General features: G+C 41.0%; 18 non-coding genes across 18 annotated transcripts; 12 read left to right on the forward strand and 6 right to left on the reverse strand.

Annotated features, from left to right (window-relative positions):
* The first annotated feature begins 540 nt into the window (after nucleotides 1-540).
* On the forward strand, nucleotides 541-612 carry TRNAT-UGU (transfer RNA threonine (anticodon UGU)). The gene has a single exon. It is a non-coding gene; the product is annotated as a tRNA-Thr (tRNA).
* Nucleotides 613-1,786: 1,174 nt separating this feature from the next.
* Nucleotides 1,787-1,881, reverse strand: TRNAI-UAU (transfer RNA isoleucine (anticodon UAU)). The gene is made up of 2 exons: nucleotides 1,844-1,881; nucleotides 1,787-1,822 (listed from the first exon to the last, which is right to left on the reverse strand). It is a non-coding gene; the product is annotated as a tRNA-Ile (tRNA).
* A 412-nt stretch (nucleotides 1,882-2,293) lies between these two features.
* Nucleotides 2,294-2,375, forward strand: TRNAS-GCU (transfer RNA serine (anticodon GCU)). Its single transcript has one exon. It is a non-coding gene; the product is annotated as a tRNA-Ser (tRNA).
* Nucleotides 2,376-2,964: 589 nt separating this feature from the next.
* On the forward strand, nucleotides 2,965-3,036 carry TRNAT-UGU (transfer RNA threonine (anticodon UGU)). Its single transcript has one exon. It is a non-coding gene; the product is annotated as a tRNA-Thr (tRNA).
* A 1,174-nt stretch (nucleotides 3,037-4,210) lies between these two features.
* TRNAI-UAU (transfer RNA isoleucine (anticodon UAU)) lies at nucleotides 4,211-4,305 on the reverse strand. The gene is made up of 2 exons: nucleotides 4,268-4,305; nucleotides 4,211-4,246 (listed from the first exon to the last, which is right to left on the reverse strand). It is a non-coding gene; the product is annotated as a tRNA-Ile (tRNA).
* A 1,083-nt stretch (nucleotides 4,306-5,388) lies between these two features.
* TRNAT-UGU (transfer RNA threonine (anticodon UGU)) lies at nucleotides 5,389-5,460 on the forward strand. Its single transcript has one exon. It is a non-coding gene; the product is annotated as a tRNA-Thr (tRNA).
* Nucleotides 5,461-6,619: 1,159 nt separating this feature from the next.
* Nucleotides 6,620-6,714, reverse strand: TRNAI-UAU (transfer RNA isoleucine (anticodon UAU)). The gene is made up of 2 exons: nucleotides 6,677-6,714; nucleotides 6,620-6,655 (listed from the first exon to the last, which is right to left on the reverse strand). It is a non-coding gene; the product is annotated as a tRNA-Ile (tRNA).
* Nucleotides 6,715-7,126: 412 nt separating this feature from the next.
* On the forward strand, nucleotides 7,127-7,208 carry TRNAS-GCU (transfer RNA serine (anticodon GCU)). Its single transcript has one exon. It is a non-coding gene; the product is annotated as a tRNA-Ser (tRNA).
* Nucleotides 7,209-7,797: 589 nt separating this feature from the next.
* Nucleotides 7,798-7,869, forward strand: TRNAT-UGU (transfer RNA threonine (anticodon UGU)). The gene has a single exon. It is a non-coding gene; the product is annotated as a tRNA-Thr (tRNA).
* Nucleotides 7,870-9,550: 1,681 nt separating this feature from the next.
* On the forward strand, nucleotides 9,551-9,632 carry TRNAS-GCU (transfer RNA serine (anticodon GCU)). Its single transcript has one exon. It is a non-coding gene; the product is annotated as a tRNA-Ser (tRNA).
* Nucleotides 9,633-10,221: 589 nt separating this feature from the next.
* Nucleotides 10,222-10,293, forward strand: TRNAT-UGU (transfer RNA threonine (anticodon UGU)). Its single transcript has one exon. It is a non-coding gene; the product is annotated as a tRNA-Thr (tRNA).
* A 1,160-nt stretch (nucleotides 10,294-11,453) lies between these two features.
* Nucleotides 11,454-11,548, reverse strand: TRNAI-UAU (transfer RNA isoleucine (anticodon UAU)). Its single transcript has 2 exons — nucleotides 11,511-11,548; nucleotides 11,454-11,489 (listed from the first exon to the last, which is right to left on the reverse strand). It is a non-coding gene; the product is annotated as a tRNA-Ile (tRNA).
* A 1,082-nt stretch (nucleotides 11,549-12,630) lies between these two features.
* Nucleotides 12,631-12,702, forward strand: TRNAT-UGU (transfer RNA threonine (anticodon UGU)). Its single transcript has one exon. It is a non-coding gene; the product is annotated as a tRNA-Thr (tRNA).
* Nucleotides 12,703-13,876: 1,174 nt separating this feature from the next.
* On the reverse strand, nucleotides 13,877-13,971 carry TRNAI-UAU (transfer RNA isoleucine (anticodon UAU)). The gene is made up of 2 exons: nucleotides 13,934-13,971; nucleotides 13,877-13,912 (listed from the first exon to the last, which is right to left on the reverse strand). It is a non-coding gene; the product is annotated as a tRNA-Ile (tRNA).
* A 412-nt stretch (nucleotides 13,972-14,383) lies between these two features.
* TRNAS-GCU (transfer RNA serine (anticodon GCU)) lies at nucleotides 14,384-14,465 on the forward strand. The gene has a single exon. It is a non-coding gene; the product is annotated as a tRNA-Ser (tRNA).
* Nucleotides 14,466-16,807: 2,342 nt separating this feature from the next.
* On the forward strand, nucleotides 16,808-16,889 carry TRNAS-GCU (transfer RNA serine (anticodon GCU)). Its single transcript has one exon. It is a non-coding gene; the product is annotated as a tRNA-Ser (tRNA).
* A 589-nt stretch (nucleotides 16,890-17,478) lies between these two features.
* Nucleotides 17,479-17,550, forward strand: TRNAT-UGU (transfer RNA threonine (anticodon UGU)). Its single transcript has one exon. It is a non-coding gene; the product is annotated as a tRNA-Thr (tRNA).
* Nucleotides 17,551-18,724: 1,174 nt separating this feature from the next.
* TRNAI-UAU (transfer RNA isoleucine (anticodon UAU)) lies at nucleotides 18,725-18,819 on the reverse strand. Its single transcript has 2 exons — nucleotides 18,782-18,819; nucleotides 18,725-18,760 (listed from the first exon to the last, which is right to left on the reverse strand). It is a non-coding gene; the product is annotated as a tRNA-Ile (tRNA).
* Nucleotides 18,820-19,091: the final 272 nt, after the last annotated feature.

The following is a 19,091-nucleotide window of genomic DNA, read 5'->3' on the forward strand; positions in this document are numbered from 1 at the left end:
TACACTCTCTTTCAAGACAGAGCCAGGATCCGCTAGATGGGATCATCTGACTGTTCCATTTTAACAAATATGTCAAATAAAGTGAAGTATTTTGTGCGTAATAGAAATTAGATCTTTCATGGAGTTTCCAGAGGATTGCCTTTCACTCACTCCTGGCTTATTAACCAGTTTGGATAAATAGATTGATAAGAAAGCAGCTCTTACTCCTAAAGTTTAGGCATTCTCAAATGAATGACTGTTAACATATGTCTGCCCCACAGAGACAGATCACTTCTAATAAGTGGGTTCTCTATATGTCACTGATTGCAGACATACTAACTAGAGCTATCGGTATGGTCTTGAATGCGAAAACTCTTATTTTCTCATATGAAAATGTAGTTTTTCATACTTCCAAAAAAAGTGCCTTAAGCATGGTCTTCAATGTGTGCGCGCACGTGGACATTCATATGCAACTACGTTTCCATACAGAGTCTCAAAATCATAGATATATTCATACCTCAGTAAGAATACATGTTGCAATTTACATCCTGCGTGCAGACTGGCCTTGTAGCTCAGTGGCAGAGCACTGGTCTTGTAAACCAGGGGTCATGAGTTCAAGCCTCATCAGGGCCTTTTTACATGAGTCTTTCTGTATGTTGTTTTCAAGTCATTCTTCCCTGGAGTCACACCTTGCTTTAGGATTGCTTATTGCCAAGCTTCCCTTTCCTGCTTTCATATTATCAAGAAAATATCATGAAGATCATTGAATTATAAATTATTGCCTCACCCCTTCCGATCGCCTGACGAACGCCTGACAAACGCCATTCTCACCCTGCCGGGCAAGCCCTGCCGGGCAAAGCCAAATAAGCCATGCATATTTACAGTTCCTTTGAAAGGCAGAGCGAGGACTAGGACCTCTGTTCCGACTGAATCTGCATCCACAGAAAGGATGTTATAAGGCCCTACAAATTTCACCAAGGAGATGTGAAAGTCTTCCCCCATAAAATACTTTTTTTCCCAGATACCCCGGCTCTTAGGCAAATGAGGTTACTCCTCAAAACCCCACCCCCACTCACCATAAATATCCTTCTCTCCTGCTGTCCATTCAAATGATACAAGGTATCTTGTACATAGAGAGAAAGGGAGAATAGGCAGACTTGCTTCAAAGATTTGGTGACTTTGGATGGGTGGGTTGAATGAAGAAGTGAACCTGGTTTCTGGGAAAGGAGTATCGAGATGAAGATGAGGAAAAGTGAACATGGACCACATTCATAGGTTAGAGAAATACATTTAATAGGTTGAATGGTTTTGAAAAGTGAACTTCGAGCAGTAATTGTTGTTTTTTAAACTGCAAAGAAATTAAAAATGAATGTGGGATTGGAGGCACACTCTGAGCAGAAAAGCACCATAAGCTGCTATGGTGCAACTCAAGATGGTGAATAGAACCTTTAATATGATGATGCTCTTCTTTTGCTAGTTTTTTCGAGTCACCTTTTATTGTAAGTAGCTGATACAGCATTTTTTGCAGCTCTTCAGTTTATGGTTATCATGTGAGAACACTGTTTTCATCATATTTATTATTCTACAAATGTATTTTTAAATGCACTGATGTGGTGTTTGCATGAAATGCAAGATGGCACATCATGGAATGTTTAAACTGAGCATCGCGGAGGATATGTGATATTTGGCACCCAGAGGAGTAGGACACGTAGATCCTATAAGAAGTAAAGACTCTCTAGCAAGGGCCGTCCATACTCTGAGTTTAAACTTTACTTTTTGTGAAATGGTTTATGAAAAACAACACGGCTGCTCCAGGTGAGGCTCGAACTCACAACCTCGGCATGGCTCAGTGCAAGTACTGCTGTATAAGTACCGCGCGCTAACCGATTGCACCACTGGAGCTCTCTCTTTTCACATCTCCCCAGGTGAGCCATCTACAGCTGACCAAGTAGATGACAGACACTGCTCCATCATTCACTGTGCAAGATCGACTCACATGCTAGCATGTTATCATGACTATTAAAAATACAGTCCAAACGGAATAGATTCTATAATTGTCCTATAACATATGCTCTGTCTATTCAAAACCCCATAGAATTATATCTTGACAGTTCTGACAAAGTCTCGGGGAATCTTATGAATATTTGTAATTAGCACATAGTAAGAATTTCCCAAAAATGAAATGTAGGTCCCTGATTGGGGGAAGACGTGGAATGTGAGATCTTGCCTCAGCTGTTTTTTTCTTTTTTAGGTACAGTATATTGACACTTCAGTACCTTTTGTGAAGCAAGGTTTCAGATGGGGTTGTAGGGCAGACGAGGTGGCCGAGTGGTTAAGGCGATGGACTGCTAATCCATTGTGCTCTGCACGCGTGGGTTCGAATCCCACCTTCGTCGGAAAGCCATCAGAGTCTCTTTTGATGGCCAGCATTTCTTGTAGTATAATTACACTCTCTTTCAAGACAGAGCCAGGATCCGCTAGATGGGATCATCTGACTGTTCCATTTTAACAAATATGTCAAATAAAGTGAAGTATTTTGTGCGTAATAGAAATTAGATCTTTCATGGAGTTTCCAGAGGATTGCCTTTCACTCACTCCTGGCTTATTAACCAGTTTGGATAAATAGATTGATAAGAAAGCAGCTCTTACTCCTAAAGTTCAGGCATTCTCAAATGAATGACTGTTAACATATGTCTGCCCCACAGAGACAGATCACTTCTAATAAGTGGGTTCTCTATATGTCACTGATTGCAGACATACTAACTAGAGCTATCGGTATGGTCTTGAATGCGAAAACTCTTATTTTCTCATATGAAAATGTAGTTTTTCATACTTCCAAAAAAAGTGCCTTAAGCATGGTCTTCAATGTGTGCGCGCACGTGGACATTCATATGCAACTACGTTTCCATACAGAGTCTCAAAATCATAGATATATTCATACCTCAGTAAGAATACATGTTGCAATTTACATCCTGCTTGCAGACTGGCCTTGTAGCTCAGTGGCAGAGCACTGGTCTTGTAAACCAGGGGTCATGAGTTCAAGCCTCATCAGGGCCTTTTTACATGAGTCTTTCTGTATGTTGTTTTCAAGTCATTCTTCACTGGAGTCACACCTTGCTTTAGGATTGCTTATTGCCAAGCTTCCCTTTCCTGCTTTCATATTATCAAGAAAATATCATGAAGATCATTGAATTATAAATTATTGCCTCACCCCTTCCGATCGCCTGACGAACGCCTGACAAACGCCATTCTCACCCTGGCGGGCAAGCCCTGCCGGGCAAAGCCAAATAAGCCATGCATATTTACAGTTCCTTTGAAAGGCAGAGCGAGGACTAGGACCTCTGTTCCGACTGAATCTGCATCCACAGAAAGGATGTTATAAGGCCCTACAAATTTCACCAAGGAGATGTGAAAGTCTTCCCCCATAAAATACTTTTTTTCCCAGATACCCCGGCTCTTAGGCAAATGAGGTTACTCCTCAAAACCCCACCCCCACTCACCATAAATATCCTTCTCTCCTGCTGTCCATTCAAATGATACAAGGTATCTTGTACATAGAGAGAAAGGGAGAATAGGCAGACTTGCTTCAAAGATTTGGTGACTTTGGATGGGTGGGTTGAATGAAGAAGTGAACCTGGTTTCTGGGAAAGGAGTATCGAGATGAAGATGAGGAAAAGTGAACATGGACCACATTCATAGGTTAGAGAAATACATTTAATAGGTTGAATGGTTTTGAAAAGTGAACTTCGAGCAGTAATTGTTGTTTTTTAAACTGCAAAGAAATTAAAAATGAATGTGGGATTGGAGGCACACTCTGAGCAGAAAAGCACCATAAGCTGCTATGGTGCAACTCAAGATGGTGAATAGAACCTTTAATATGATGATGCTCTTCTTTTGCTAGTTTTTTCGAGTCACCTTTTATTGTAAGTAGCTGATACAGCATTTTTTGCAGCTCTTCAGTTTATGGTTATCATGTGAGAACACTGTTTTCATCATATTTATTATTCTACAAATGTATTTTTAAATGCACTGATGTGGTGTTTGCATGAAATGCAAGATGGCACATCATGGAATGTTTAAACTGAGCATCGCGGAGGATATGTGATATTTGGCACCCAGAGGAGTAGGACACGTAGATCCTATAAGAAGTAAAGACTCTCTAGCAAGGGCCGTCCATACTCTGAGTTTAAACTTTACTTTTTGTGAAATGGTTTATGAAAAACAACACGGCTGCTCCAGGTGAGGCTCGAACTCACAACCTCGGCATGGCTCAGTGCAAGTACTGCTGTATAAGTACCGCGCGCTAACCGATTGCACCACTGGAGCTCTCTCTTTTCACATCTCCCCAGGTGAGCCATCTACAGCTGACCAAGTAGATGACAGACACTGCTCCATCATTCACTGTGCAAGATCGACTCACATGCTAGCATGTTATCATGACTATTAAAAATACAGTCCAAACGGAATAGATTCTATAATTGTCCTATAACATATGCTCTGTCTATTGAAAACCCCATAGAATTATATCTTGACAGTTCTGACAAAGTCTCGGGGAATCTTATGAATATTTGTAATTAGCACATAGTAAGAATTTCCCAAAAATGAAATGTAGGTCCCTGATTGGGGGAAGACGTGGAATGTGAGATCTTGCCTCAGCTGTTTTTTTCTTTTTTAGGTACAGTATATTGACACTTCAGTACCTTTTGTGAAGCAAGGTTTCAGATGGGGCTGTAGGGCAGACGAGGTGGCTGAGTGGTTAAGGCGATGGACGGCTAATCCATTGTGCTCTGCACGCGTGGGTTCGAATCCCACCTTCGTCGGAAAGCCATCAGAGTCTCTTTTGATGGCCAGCATTTCTTGTAGTATAATTACACTCTCTTTCAAGACAGAGCCAGGATCCGCTAGATGGGATCATCTGACTGTTCCATTTTAACAAATATGTCAAATAAAGTGAAGTATTTTGTGCGTAATAGAAATTAGATCTTTCATGGAGTTTCCAGAGGATTGCCTTTCACTCACTCCTGGCTTATTAACCAGTTTGGATAAATAGATTGATAAGAAAGCAGCTCTTACTCCTAAAGTTTAGGCATTCTCAAATGAATGACTGTTAACATATGTCTGCCCCACAGAGACAGATCACTTCTAATAAGTGGGTTCTCTATATGTCACTGATTGCAGACATACTAACTAGAGCTATCGGTATGGTCTTGAATGCGAAAACTCTTATTTTCTCATATGAAAATGTAGTTTTTCATACTTCCAAAAAAAGTGCCTTAAGCATGGTCTTCAATGTGTGCGCGCACGTGGACATTCATATGCAACTACGTTTCCATACAGAGTCTCAAAATCATAGATATATTCATACCTCAGTAAGAATACATGTTGCAATTTACATCCTGCGTGCAGACTGGCCTTGTAGCTCAGTGGCAGAGCACTGGTCTTGTAAACCAGGGGTCATGAGTTCAAGCCTCATCAGGGCCTTTTTACATGAGTCTTTCTGTATGTTGTTTTCAAGTCATTCTTCCCTGGAGTCACACCTTGCTTTAGGATTGCTTATTGCCAAGCTTCCCTTTCCTGCTTTCATATTATCAAGAAAATATCATGAAGATCATTGAATTATAAATGATTGCCTCACCCCTTCCGATCGCCTGACGAACGCCTGACAAACGTCATTCTCACCCTGCCGGGCAAAGCAAATAAGCCATGCATATTTACAGTTCCTTTGAAAGGCAGAGCGAGGACTAGGACCTCTGTTCCGACTGAATCTGCATCCACAGAAAGGATGTTATAAGGCCCTACAAATTTCACCAAGGAGATGTGAAAGTCTTCCCCAATAAAATACTTTTTTTCCCAGATACCCCGGCTCTTAGGCAAATGAGGTTACTCCTCAAAACCCCACCCCCACTCACCATAAATATCCTTCTCTCCTGCTGTCCATTCAAATGATACAAGGTATCTTGTACGTAGAGAGAAAGGGAGAATAGGCAGACTTGCTTCAAAGATTTGATGACTTTGGATGGGTGGGTTGAATGAAGAAGTGAACCTGGTTTCTGGGAAAGGAGTATCGAGATGAAGATGAGGAAAAGTGAACATGGACCACATTCATAGGTTAGAGAAATACATTTAATAGGTTGAATGGTTTTGAAAAGTGAACTTCGAGCAGTAATTGTTGTTTTTTAAACTGCAAAGAAATTAAAAATGAATGTGGGATTGGAGGCACACTCTGAGCAGAAAAGCACCATAAGCTGCTATGGTGCAACTCAAGATGGTGAATAGAACCTTTAATATGATGATGCTCTTCTTTTGCTAGTTTTTTCGAGTCACCTTTTATTGTAAGTAGCTGATACAGCATTTTTTGCAGCTCTTCAGTTTATGGTTATCATGTGAGAACACTGTTTTCATCATATTTATTATTCTACAAATGTATTTTTAAATGCACTGATGTGGTGTTTGCATGAAATGCAAGATGGCACATCATGGAATGTTTAAACTGAGCATCGCGGAGGATATGTGATATTTGGCACCCAGAGGAGTAGGACACGTAGATCCTATAAGAAGTAAAGACTCTCTAGCAAGGGCCGTCCATACTCTGAGTTTAAACTTTACTTTTTGTGAAATGGTTTATGAAAAACAACACGGCTGCTCCAGGTGAGGCTCGAACTCACAACCTCGGCATGGCTCAGTGCAAGTACTGCTGTATAAGTACCGCGCGCTAACCGATTGCGCCACTGGAGCTCTCTCTTTTCACATCTCCCCAGGTGAGCCATCTACAGCTGACCAAGTAGATGACAGACACTGCTCCATCATTCACTGTGCAAGATCGACTCACATGCTAGCATGTTATCATGACTATTAAAAATACAGTCCAAACGGAATAGATTCTATAATTGTCCTATAACATATGCTCTGTCTATTCAAAACCCCATAGAATTATATCTTGACAGTTCTGACAAAGTCTAGGGGAATCTTATGAATATTTGTAATTAGCACATAGTAAGAATTTCCCAAAAATGAAATGTAGGTCCCTGATTGGGGGAAGACGTGGAATGTGAGATCTTGCCTCAGCTGTTTTTTTCTTTTTTAGGTACAGTATATTGACACTTCAGTACCTTTTGTGAAGCAAGGTTTCAGATGGGGCTGTAGGGCAGACGAGGTGGCCGAGTGGTTAAGGCGATGGACTGCTAATCCATTGTGCTCTGCACGCGTGGGTTCGAATCCCACCTTCGTCGGAAAGCCATCAGAGTCTCATATGATGGCCAGCATTTCTTGTAGTATAATTACACTCTCTTTCAAGACAGAGCCAGGATCCGCTAGATGGGATCATCTGACTGTTCCATTTTAACAAATATGTCAAATAAAGTGAAGTATTTTGTGCGTAATAGAAATTAGATCTTTCATGGAGTTTCCAGAGGATTGCCTTTCACTCACTCCTGGCTTATTAACCAGTTTGGATAAATAGATTGATAAGAAAGCAGCTCTTACTCCTAAAGTTTAGGCCGTCTCAAATGAATGACTGTTAACATATGTCTGCCCCACAGAGACAGATCACTTCTAATAAGTGGGTTCTCTATATGTCACTGATTGCAGACATACTAACTAGAGCTATCGGTATGGTCTTGAATGCGAAAACTCTTATTTTCTCATATGAAAATGTAGTTTTTCATACTTCCAAAAAAAGTGCCTTAAGCATGGTCTTCAATGTGTGCGCGCACGTGGACATTCATATGCAACTACGTTTCCATACAGAGTCTCAAAATCATAGATATATTCATACCTCAGTAAGAATACATGTTGCAATTTACATCCTGCGTGCAGACTGGCCTTGTAGCTCAGTGGCAGAGCACTGGTCTTGTAAACCAGGGGTCATGAGTTCAAGCCTCATCAGGGCCTTTTTACATGAGTCTTTCTGTATGTTGTTTTCAAGTCATTCTTCCCTGGAGTCACACCTTGCTTTAGGATTGCTTATTGCCAAGCTTCCCTTTCCTGCTTTCATATTATCAAGAAAATATCATGAAGATCATTGAATTATAAATTATTGCCTCACCCCTTCCGATCGCCTGACGAACGCCTGACAAACGCAATTCTCACCCTGCCGGGCAAGCCCTGCCGGGCAAAGCCAAATAAGCCATGCATATTTACAGTTCCTTTGAAAGGCAGAGCGAGGACTAGGACCTCTGTTCCGACTGAATCTGCATCCACAGAAAGGATGTTATAAGGCCCTACAAATTTCACCAAGGAGATGTGAAAGTCTTCCCCCATAAAATACTTTTTTTCCCAGATACCCCGGCTCTTAGGCAAATGAGGTTACTCCTCAAAACCCCACCCCCACTCACCATAAATATCCTTCTCTCCTGCTGTCCATTCAAATGATACAAGGTATCTTGTACATAGAGAGAAAGGGAGAATAGGCAGACATGCTTCAAAGATTTGGTGACCTTGGATGGGTGGGTTGAATGAAGAAGTGAACCTGGTTTCTGGGAAAGGAGTATCGAGATGAAGATGAGGAAAAGTGAACATGGACCACATTCATAGGTTAGAGAAATACATTTAATAGGTTGAATGGTTTTGAAAAGTGAACTTCGAGCAGTAATTGTTGTTTTTTAAACTGCAAAGAAATTAAAAATGAATGTGGGATTGGAGGCACACTCTGAGCAGAAAAGCACCATAAGCTGCTATGGTGCAACTCAAGATGGTGAATAGAACCTTTAATATGATGATGCTCTTCTTTTGCTAGTTTTTTCGAGTCACCTTTTATTGTAAGTAGCTGATACAGCATTTTTTGCAGCTCTTCAGTTTATGGTTATCATGTGAGAACACTGTTTTCATCATATTTATTATTCTACAAATGTATTTTTAAATGCACTGATGTGGTGTTTTTATGAAATGCAAGATGGCACATCATGGAATGTTTAAACTGAGCATCGCGGAGGATATGTGATATTTGGCACCCAGAGGAGTAGGACACGTAGATCCTATAAGAAGTAAAGACTCTCTAGCAAGGGCCGTCCATACTCTGAGTTTAAACTTTACTTTTTGTGAAATGGTTTATGAAAAACAACACGGCTGCTCCAGGTGAGGCTCGAACTCACAACCTCGGCATGGCTCAGTGCAAGTACTGCTGTATAAGTACCGCGCGCTAACTGATTGCACCACTGGAGCTCTCTCTTTTCACATCTCCCCAGGTGAGCCATCTACAGCTGACCAAGTAGATGACAGACACTGCTCCATCATTCACTGTGCAAGATCGACTCACATGCTAGCATGTTATCATGACTATTAAAAATACAGTCCAAACGGAATAGATTCTATAATTGTCCTATAACATATGCTCTGTCTATTCAAAACCCCATAGAATTATATCTTGACAGTTCTGACAAAGTCTCGGGGAATCTTATGAATATTTGTAATTAGCACATAGTAAGAATTTCCCAAAAATGAAATGTAGGTCCCTGATTGGGGGAAGACGTGGAATGTGAGATCTTGCCTCAGCTGTTTTTTTCTTTTTTAGGTACAGTATATTGACACTTCAGTACCTTTTGTGAAGCAAGGTTTCAGATGGGGCTGTAGGGCAGACGAGGTGGCCGAGTGGTTAAGGCGATGGACTGCTAATCCATTGTGCTCTGCACGCGTGGGTTCGAATCCCACCTTCGTCGGAAAGCCATCAGAGTCTCTTTTGATGGCCAGCATTTCTTGTAGTATAATTACACTCTCTTTCAAGACAGAGCCAGGATCCGCTAGATGGGATCATCTGACTGTTCCATTTTAACAAATATGTCAAATAAAGTGAAGTATTTTGTGCGTAATAGAAATTAGATCTTTCATGGAGTTTCCAGAGGATTGCCTTTCACTCACTCCTGGCTTATTAACCAGTTTGGATAAATAGATTGATAAGAAAGCAGCTCTTACTCCTAAAGTTTAGGCATTCTCAAATGAATGACTGTTAACATATGTCTGCCCCACAGAGACAGATCACTTCTAATAAGTGGGTTCTCTATATGTCACTGATTGCAGACATACTAACTAGAGCTATCGGTATGGTCTTGAATGCGAAAACTCTTATTTTCTCATATGAAAATGTAGTTTTTCATACTTCCAAAAAAAGTGCCTTAAGCATGGTCTTCAATGTGTGCGCGCACGTGGACATTCATATGCAACTACGTTTCCATACAGAGTCTCAAAATCATAGATATATTCATACCTCAGTAAGAATACATGTTGCAATTTACATCCTGCGTGCAGACTGGCCTTGTAGCTCAGTGGCAGAGCACTGGTCTTGTAAACCAGGGGTCATGAGTTCAAGCCTCATCAGGGCCTTTTTACATGAGTCTTTCTGTATGTTGTTTTCAAGTCATTCTTCCCTGGAGTCACACCTTGCTTTAGGATTGCTTATTGCCAAGCTTCCCTTTCCTGCTTTCATATTATCAAGAAAATATCATGAAGATCATTGAATTATAAATTATTGCCTCACCCCTTCCGATCGCCTGACGAACGCCTGACAAACGCCATTCTCACCCTGCCGGGCAAAGCCAAATAAGCCATGCATATTTACAGTTCCTTTGAAAGGCAGAGCGAGGACTAGGACCTCTGTTCCGACTGAATCTGCATCCACAGAAAGGATGTTATAAGGCCCTACAAATTTCACCAAGGAGATGTGAAAGTCTTCCCCCATAAAATACTTTTTTTCCCAGATACCCCGGCTCTTAGGCAAATGAGGTTACTCCTCAAAACCCCACCCCCACTCACCATAAATATCCTTCTCTCCTGCTGTCCATTCAAATGATACAAGGTATCTTGTACATAGAGAGAAAGGGAGAATAGGCAGACTTGCTTCAAAGATTTGGTGACTTTGGATGGGTGGGTTGAATGAAGAAGTGAACCTGGTTTCTGGGAAAGGAGTATCGAGATGAAGATGAGGAAAAGTGAACATGGACCACATTCATAGGTTAGAGAAATACATTTAATAGGTTGAATGGTTTTGAAAAGTGAACTTCGAGCAGTAATTGTTGTTTTTTAAACTGCAAAGAAATTAAAAATGAATGTGGGATTGGAGGCACACTCTGAGCAGAAAAGCACCATAAGCTGCTATGGTGCAACTCAAGATGGTGAATAGAACCTTTAATATGATGATGCTCTTCTTTTGCTAGTTTTTTCGAGTCACCTTTTATTGTAAGTAGCTGATACAGCATTTTTTGCAGCTCTTCAGTTTATGGTTATCATGTGAGAACACTGTTTTCATCATATTTATTATTCTACAAATGTATTTTTAAATGCACTGATGTGGTGTTTGCATGAAATGCAAGATGGCACATCATGGAATGTTTAAACTGAGCATCGCGGAGGATATGTGATATTTGGCACCCAGAGGAGTAGGACACGTAGATCCTATAAGAAGTAAAGACTCTATAGCAAGGGCCGTCCATACTCTGAGTTTAAACTTTACTTTTTGTGAAATGGTTTATGAAAAACAACACGGCTGCTCCAGGTGAGGCTCGAACTCACAACCTCGGCATGGCTCAGTGCAAGTACTGCTGTATAAGTACCGCGCGTTAACCGATTGCGCCACTGGAGCTCTCTCTTTTCACATCTCCCCAGGTGAGCCATCTACAGCTGACCAAGTAGATGACAGACACTGCTCCATCATTCACTGTGCAAGATCGACTCACATGCTAGCATGTTATCATGACTATTAAAAATACAGTCCAAACGGAATAGATTCTATAATTGTCCTATAACATATGCTCTGTCAATTCAAAACCCCATAGAATTATATCTTGACAGTTCTGACAAAGTCTAGGGGAATCTTATGAATATTTGTAATTAGCACATAGTAAGAATTTACCAAAAATGAAATGTAGGTCCCTGATTGGGGGAAGACGTGGAATGTGAGATCTTGCCTCAGCTGTTTTTTTCTTTTTTGGTACAGTATATTGACACTTCAGTACCTTTTGTGAAGCAAGGTTTCAGATGGGGCTGTAGGGCAGACGAGGTGGCCGAGTGGTTAAGGCGAAGGACTGCTAATCCATTGTGCTCTGCACGCGTGGGTTTGAATCCCACCTTCGTCGGAAAGCCATCAGAGTCTCTTTTGATGGCCAGCATTTCTTGTAGTATAATTACACTCTCTTTCAAGACAGAGCCAGGATCCGCTAGATGGGATCATCTGACTGTTCCATTTTAACAAATATGTCAAATAAAGTGAAGTATTTTGTGCGTAATAGAAATTAGATCTTTCATGGAGTTTCCAGAGGATTGCCTTTCACTCACTCCTGGCTTATTAACCAGTTTGGATAAATAGATTGATAAGAAAGCAGCTCTTACTCCTAAAGTTTAGGCCGTCTCAAATGAATGACTGTTAACATATGTCTGCCCCACAGAGACAGATCACTTCTAATAAGTGGGTTCTCTATATGTCACTGATTGCAGACATACTAACTAGAGCTATCGGTATGGTCTTGAATGCGAAAACTCTTATTTTCTCATATGAAAATGTAGTTTTTCATACTTCCAAAAAAAGTGCCTTAAGCATGGTCTTCAATGTGTGCGCGCACGTGGACATTCATATGCAACTACGTTTCCATACAGAGTCTCAAAATCATAGATATATTCATACCTCAGTAAGAATACATGTTGCAATTTACATCTTGCGTGCAGACTGGCCTTGTAGCTCAGTGGCAGAGCACTGGTCTTGTAAACCAGGGGTCATGAGTTCAAGCCTCATCAGGGCCTTTTTACATGAGTCTTTCTGTATGTTGTTTTCAAGTCATTCTTCCCTGGAGTCACACCTTGCTTTAGGATTGCTTATTGCCAAGCTTCCCTTTCCTGCTTTCATATTATCAAGAAAATATCATGAAGATCATTGAATTATAAATTATTGCCTCACCCCTTCCGATCGCCTGACGAACGCCTGACAAACGCCATTCTCACCCTGGCGGGCAAGCCCTGCCGGGCAAAGCCAAATAAGCCATGCATATTTACAGTTCCTTTGAAAGGCAGAGCGAGGACTAGGACCTCTGTTCCGACTGAATCTGCATCCACAGAAAGGATGTTATAAGGCCCTACAAATTTCACCAAGGAGATGTGAAAGTCTTCCCCCATAAAATACTTTTTTTCCCAGATACCCCGGCTCTTAGGCAAATGAGGTTACTCCTCAAAACCCCACCCCCACTCACCATAAATATCCTTCTCTCCTGCTGTCCATTCAAATGATACAAGGTATCTTGTACATAGAGAGAAAGGGAGAATAGGCAGACTTGCTTCAAAGATTTGGTGACTTTGGATGGGTGGGTTGAATGAAGAAGTGAACCTGGTTTCTGGGAAAGGAGTATCGAGATGAAGATGAGGAAAAGTGAACATGGACCACATTCATAGGTTAGAGAAATACATTTAATAGGTTGAATGGTTTTGAAAAGTGAACTTCGAGCAGTAATTGTTGTTTTTTAAACTGCAAAGAAATTAAAAATGAATGTGGGATTGGAGGCACACTCTGAGCAGAAAAGCACCATAAGCTGCTATGGTGCAACTCAAGATGGTGAATAGAACCTTTAATATGATGATGCTCTTCTTTTGCTAGTTTTTTCGAGTCACCTTTTATTGTAAGTAGCTGATACAGCATTTTTTGCAGCTCTTCAGTTTATGGTTATCATGTGAGAACACTGTTTTCATCATATTTATTATTCTACAAATGTATTTTTAAATGCACTGATGTGGTGTTTGCATGAAATGCAAGATGGCACATCATGGAATGTTTAAACTGAGCATCGCGGAGGATATGTGATATTTGGCACCCAGAGGAGTAGGACACGTAGATCCTATAAGAAGTAAAGACTCTCTAGCAAGGGCCGTCCATACTCTGAGTTTAAACTTTACTTTTTGTGAAATGGTTTATGAAAAACAACACGGCTGCTCCAGGTGAGGCTCGAACTCACAACCTCGGCATGGCTCAGTGCAAGTACTGCTGTATAAGTACCGCGCGCTAACCGATTGCACCACTGGAGCTCTCTCTTTTCACATCTCCCCAGGTGAGCCATCTACAGCTGACCAAGTAGATGACAGACACTGCTCCATCATTCACTGTGCAAGATCGACTCACATGCTAGCATGTTATCATGACTATTAAAAATACAGTCCAAACGGAATAGATTCTATAATTGTCCTATAACATATGCTCTGTCTATTCAAAACCCCATAGAATTATATCTTGACAGTTCTGACAAAGTCTCGGGGAATCTTATGAATATTTGTAATTAGCACATAGTAAGAATTTCCCAAAAATGAAATGTGGGTCCCTGATTGGGGGAAGACGTGGAATGTGAGATCTTGCCTCAGCTGTTTTTTTCTTTTTTAGGTACAGTATATTGACACTTCAGTACCTTTTGTGAAGCAAGGTTTCAGATGGGGCTGTAGGGCAGACGAGGTGGCCGAGTGGTTAAGGCGATGGACTGCTAATCCATTGTGCTCTGCACGCGTGGGTTCAAATCCCACCTTCGTCGGAAAGCCATCAGAGTCTCTTTTGATGGCCAGCATTTCTTGTAGTATAATTACACTCTCTTTCAAGACAGAGCCAGGATCCGCTAGATGGGATCATCTGACTGTTCCATTTTAACAAATATGTCAAATAAAGTGAAGTATTTTGTGCGTAATAGAAATTAGATCTTTCATGGAGTTTCCAGAGGATTGCCTTTCACTCACTCCTGGCTTATTAACCAGTTTGGATAAATAGATTGATAAGAAAGCAGCTCTTACTCCTAAAGTTTAGGCATTCTCAAATGAATGACTGTTAACATATGTCTGCCCCACAGAGACAGATCACTTCTAATAAGTGGGTTCTCTATATGTCACTGATTGCAGACATACTAACTAGAGCTATCGGTATGGTCTTGAATGCGAAAACTCTTATTTTCTCATATGAAAATGTAGTTTTTCATACTTCCAAAAAAAGTGCCTTAAGCATGGTCTTCAATGTGTGCGCGCACGTGGACATTCATATGCAACTACGTTTCCATATAGAGTCTCAAAATCATAGATATATTCATACCTCAGTAAGAATACATGTTGCAATTTACATCCTGCGTGCAGACTGTCCTTGTAGCTCAGTGGCAGAGCACTGGTCTTGTAAACCAGGGGTCATGAGTTCAAGCCTCATCAGGGCCTTTTTACATGAGTCTTTCTGTATGTTGTTTTCAAGTCATTCTTCCCTGGAGTCACACCTTGCTTTAGGATTGCTTATTGCCAAGCTTCCCTTTCCTGCTTTCATATTATCAAGAAAATATCATGAAGATCATTGAATTATAAATTATTGCCTCACCCCTTCCGATCGCCTGACGAACGCCTGACAAACGCCATTCTCACCCTGGCGGGCAAGCCCTGCCGGGCAAAGCCAAATAAGCCATGCATATTTACAGTTCCTTTGAAAGGCAGAGCGAGGACTAGGACCTCTGTTCCGACTGAATCTGCATCCACAGAAAGGATGTTATAAGGCCCTACAAATTTCACCAAGGAGATGTGAAAGTCTTCCCCCATAAAATACTTTTTTTCCCAGATACCCCGGCTCTTAGGCAAATGAGGTTACTCCTCAAAACCCCACCCCCACTCACCATAAATATCCTTCTCTCCTGCTGTCCATTCAAATGATACAAGGTATCTTGTACATAGAGAGAAAGGGAGAATAGGCAGACTTGCTTCAAAGATTTGGTGACTTTGGATGGGTGGGTTGAATGAAGAAGTGAACCTGGTTTCTGGGAAAGGAGTATCGAGATGAAGATGAGGAAAAGTGAACATGGACCACATTCATAGGTTAGAGAAATACATTTAATAGGTTGAATGGTTTTGAAAAGTGAACTTCGAGCAGTAATTGTTGTTTTTTAAACTGCAAAGAAATTAAAAATGAATGTGGGATTGGAGGCACACTCTGAGCAGAAAAGCACCATAAGCTGCTATGGTGCAACTCAAGATGGTGAATAGAACCTTTAATATGATGATGCTCTTCTTTTGCTAGTTTTTTCGAGTCACCTTTTATTGTAAGTAGCTGATACAGCATTTTTTGCAGCTCTTCAGTTTATGGTTATCATGTGAGAACACTGTTTTCATCATATTTATTATTCTACAAATGTATTTTTAAATGCACTGATGTGGTGTTTGCATGAAATGCAAGATGGCACATCATGGAATGTTTAAACTGAGCATCGCGGAGGATATGTGATATTTGGCACCCAGAGGAGTAGGACACGTAGATCCTATAAGAAGTAAAGACTCTCTAGCAAGGGCCGTCCATACTCTGAGTTTAAACTTTACTTTTTGTGAAATGGTTTATGAAAAACAACACGGCTGCTCCAGGTGAGGCTCGAACTCACAACCTCGGCATGGCTCAGTGCAAGTACTGCTGTATAAGTACCGCGCGCTAACCGATTGCACCACTGGAGTTCTCTCTTTTCACATCTCCCCAGGTGAGCCATCTACAGCTGACCAAGTAGATGACAGACACTGCTCCATCATTCACTGTGCAAGATCGACTCACATGCTAGCATGTTATCATGACTATTAAAAATACAGTCCAAACGGAATAGATTCTATAATTGTCCTATAACATATGCTCTGTCTATTCAAAACCCCATAGAATTATATCTTGACAGTTCTGACAAAGTCTCGGGGAATCTTATGAATATTTGTAATTAGCACATAGTAAGAATTTCCCAAAAATGAAATGTAGGTCCCTGATTGGGGGAAGACGTGGAATGTGAGATCTTGCCTCAGCTGTTTTTTTCTTTTTTAGGTACAGTATATTGACACTTCAGTACCTTTTGTGAAGCAAGGTTTCAGATGGGGCTGTAGGGCAGACGAGGTGGCCGAGTGGTTAAGGCGATGGACTGCTAATCCATTGTGCTCTGCACGCGTGGGTTCGAATCCCACCTTCGTCGGAAAGCCATCAGAGTCTCTTTTGATGGCCAGCATTTCTTGTAGTATAATTACACTCTCTTTCAAGACAGAGCCAGGATCCGCTAGATGGGATCATCTGACTGTTCCATTTTAACAAATATGTCAAATAAAGTGAAGTATTTTGTGCGTAATAGAAATTAGATCTTTCATGGAGTTTCCAGAGGATTGCCTTTCACTCACTCCTGGCTTATTAACCAGTTTGGATAAATAGATTGATAAGAAAGCAGCTCTTACTCCTAAAGTTTAGGCATTCTCAAATGAATGACTGTTAACATATGTCTGCCCCACAGAGACAGATCACTTCTAATAAGTGGGTTCTCTATATGTCACTGATTGCAGACATACTAACTAGAGCTATCGGTATGGTCTTGAATGCGAAAACTCTTATTTTCTCATATGAAAATGTAGTTTTTCATACTTCCAAAAAAAGTGCCTTAAGCATGGTCTTCAATGTGTGCGCGCACGTGGACATTCATATGCAACTACGTTTCCATACAGAGTCTCAAAATCATAGATATATTCATACCTCAGTAAGAATACATGTTGCAATTTACATCCTGCTTGCAGACTGGCCTTGTAGCTCAGTGGCAGAGCACTGGTCTTGTAAACCAGTGGTCATGAGTTCAAGCCTCATCAGGGCCTTTTTACATGAGTCTTTCTGTATGTTGTTTTCAAGTCATTCTTCCCTGGAGTCACACCTTGCTTTAGGATTGCTTATTGCCAAGCTTCCCTTTCCTGCTTTCATATTATCAAGAAAATATCATGAAGATCATTGAATTATAAATTATTGCCTCACCCCTTCCGATCGCCTGACGAACGCCTGACAAACGCCATTCTCACCCTGGCGGGCAAGCCCTGCCGGGCAAAGCCAAATAAGCCATGCATATTTACAGTTCCTTTGAAAGGCAGAGCGAGGACTAGGACCTCTGTTCCGACTGAATCTGCATCCACAGAAAGGATGTTATAAGGCCCTACAAATTTCACCAAGGAGATGTGAAAGTCTTCCCCCATAAAATACTTTTTTTCCCAGATACCCCGGCTCTTAGGCAAATGAGGTTACTCCTCAAAACCCCACCCCCACTCACCATAAATATCCTTCTCTCCTGCTGTCCATTCAAATGATACAAGGTATCTTGTACATAGAGAGAAAGGGAGAATAGGCAGACTTGCTTCAAAGATTTGGTGACTTTGGATGGGTGGGTTGAATGAAGAAGTGAACCTGGTTTCTGGGAAAGGAGTATCGAGATGAAGATGAGGAAAAGTGAACATGGACCACATTCATAGGTTAGAGAAATACATTTAATAGGTTGAATGGTTTTGAAAAGTGAACTTCGAGCAGTAATTGTTGTTTTTTAAACTGCAAAGAAATTAAAAATGAATGTGGGATTGGAGGCACACTCTGAGCAGAAAAGCACCATAAGCTGCTATGGTGCAACTCAAGATGGTGAATAGAACCTTTAATATGATGATGCTCTTCTTTTGCTAGTTTTTTCGAGTCACCTTTTATTGTAAGTAGCTGATACAGCATTTTTTGCAGCTCTTCAGTTTATGGTTATCATGTGAGAACACTGTTTTCATCATATTTATTATTCTACAAATGTATTTTTAAATGCACTGATGTGGTGTTTGCATGAAATGCAAGATGGCACATCATGGAATGTTTAAACTGAGCATCGCGGAGGATATGTGATATTTGGCACCCAGAGGAGTAGGACACGTAGTTCCTATAAGAAGTAAAGACTCTCTAGCAAGGGCCGTCCATACTCTGAGTTTAAACTTTACTTTTTGTGAAATGGTTTATGAAAAACAACACAGCTGCTCCAGGTGAGGCTCGAACTCACAACCTCGGCATGGCTCAGTGCAAGTACTGCTGTATAAGTACCGCGCGCTAACCGATTGCACCACTGGAGCTCTCTCTTTTCACATCTCCCCAGGTGAGCCATCTACAGCTGACCAAGTAGATGACAGACACTGCTCCATCATTCACTGTGCAAGATCGACTCACATGCTAGCATGTTATCATGACTATTAAAAATACAGTCCAAACGGAATAGATTCTATAATTGTCCTATAACATATGCTCTGTCTATTGAAAACCCCATAGAATTATATCTTGACAGTTCTGACAAAGTCTCGGGGAATCTTATGAATATTTGTAATTAGCACATAGTAAGAATTTCCCA

The sequence above is a fragment of the Triturus cristatus genome, chromosome 12 (genome assembly GCF_964204655.1).
Source record: "Triturus cristatus chromosome 12, aTriCri1.1, whole genome shotgun sequence".
NCBI lineage: Eukaryota > Metazoa > Chordata > Amphibia > Caudata > Salamandridae > Triturus > Triturus cristatus.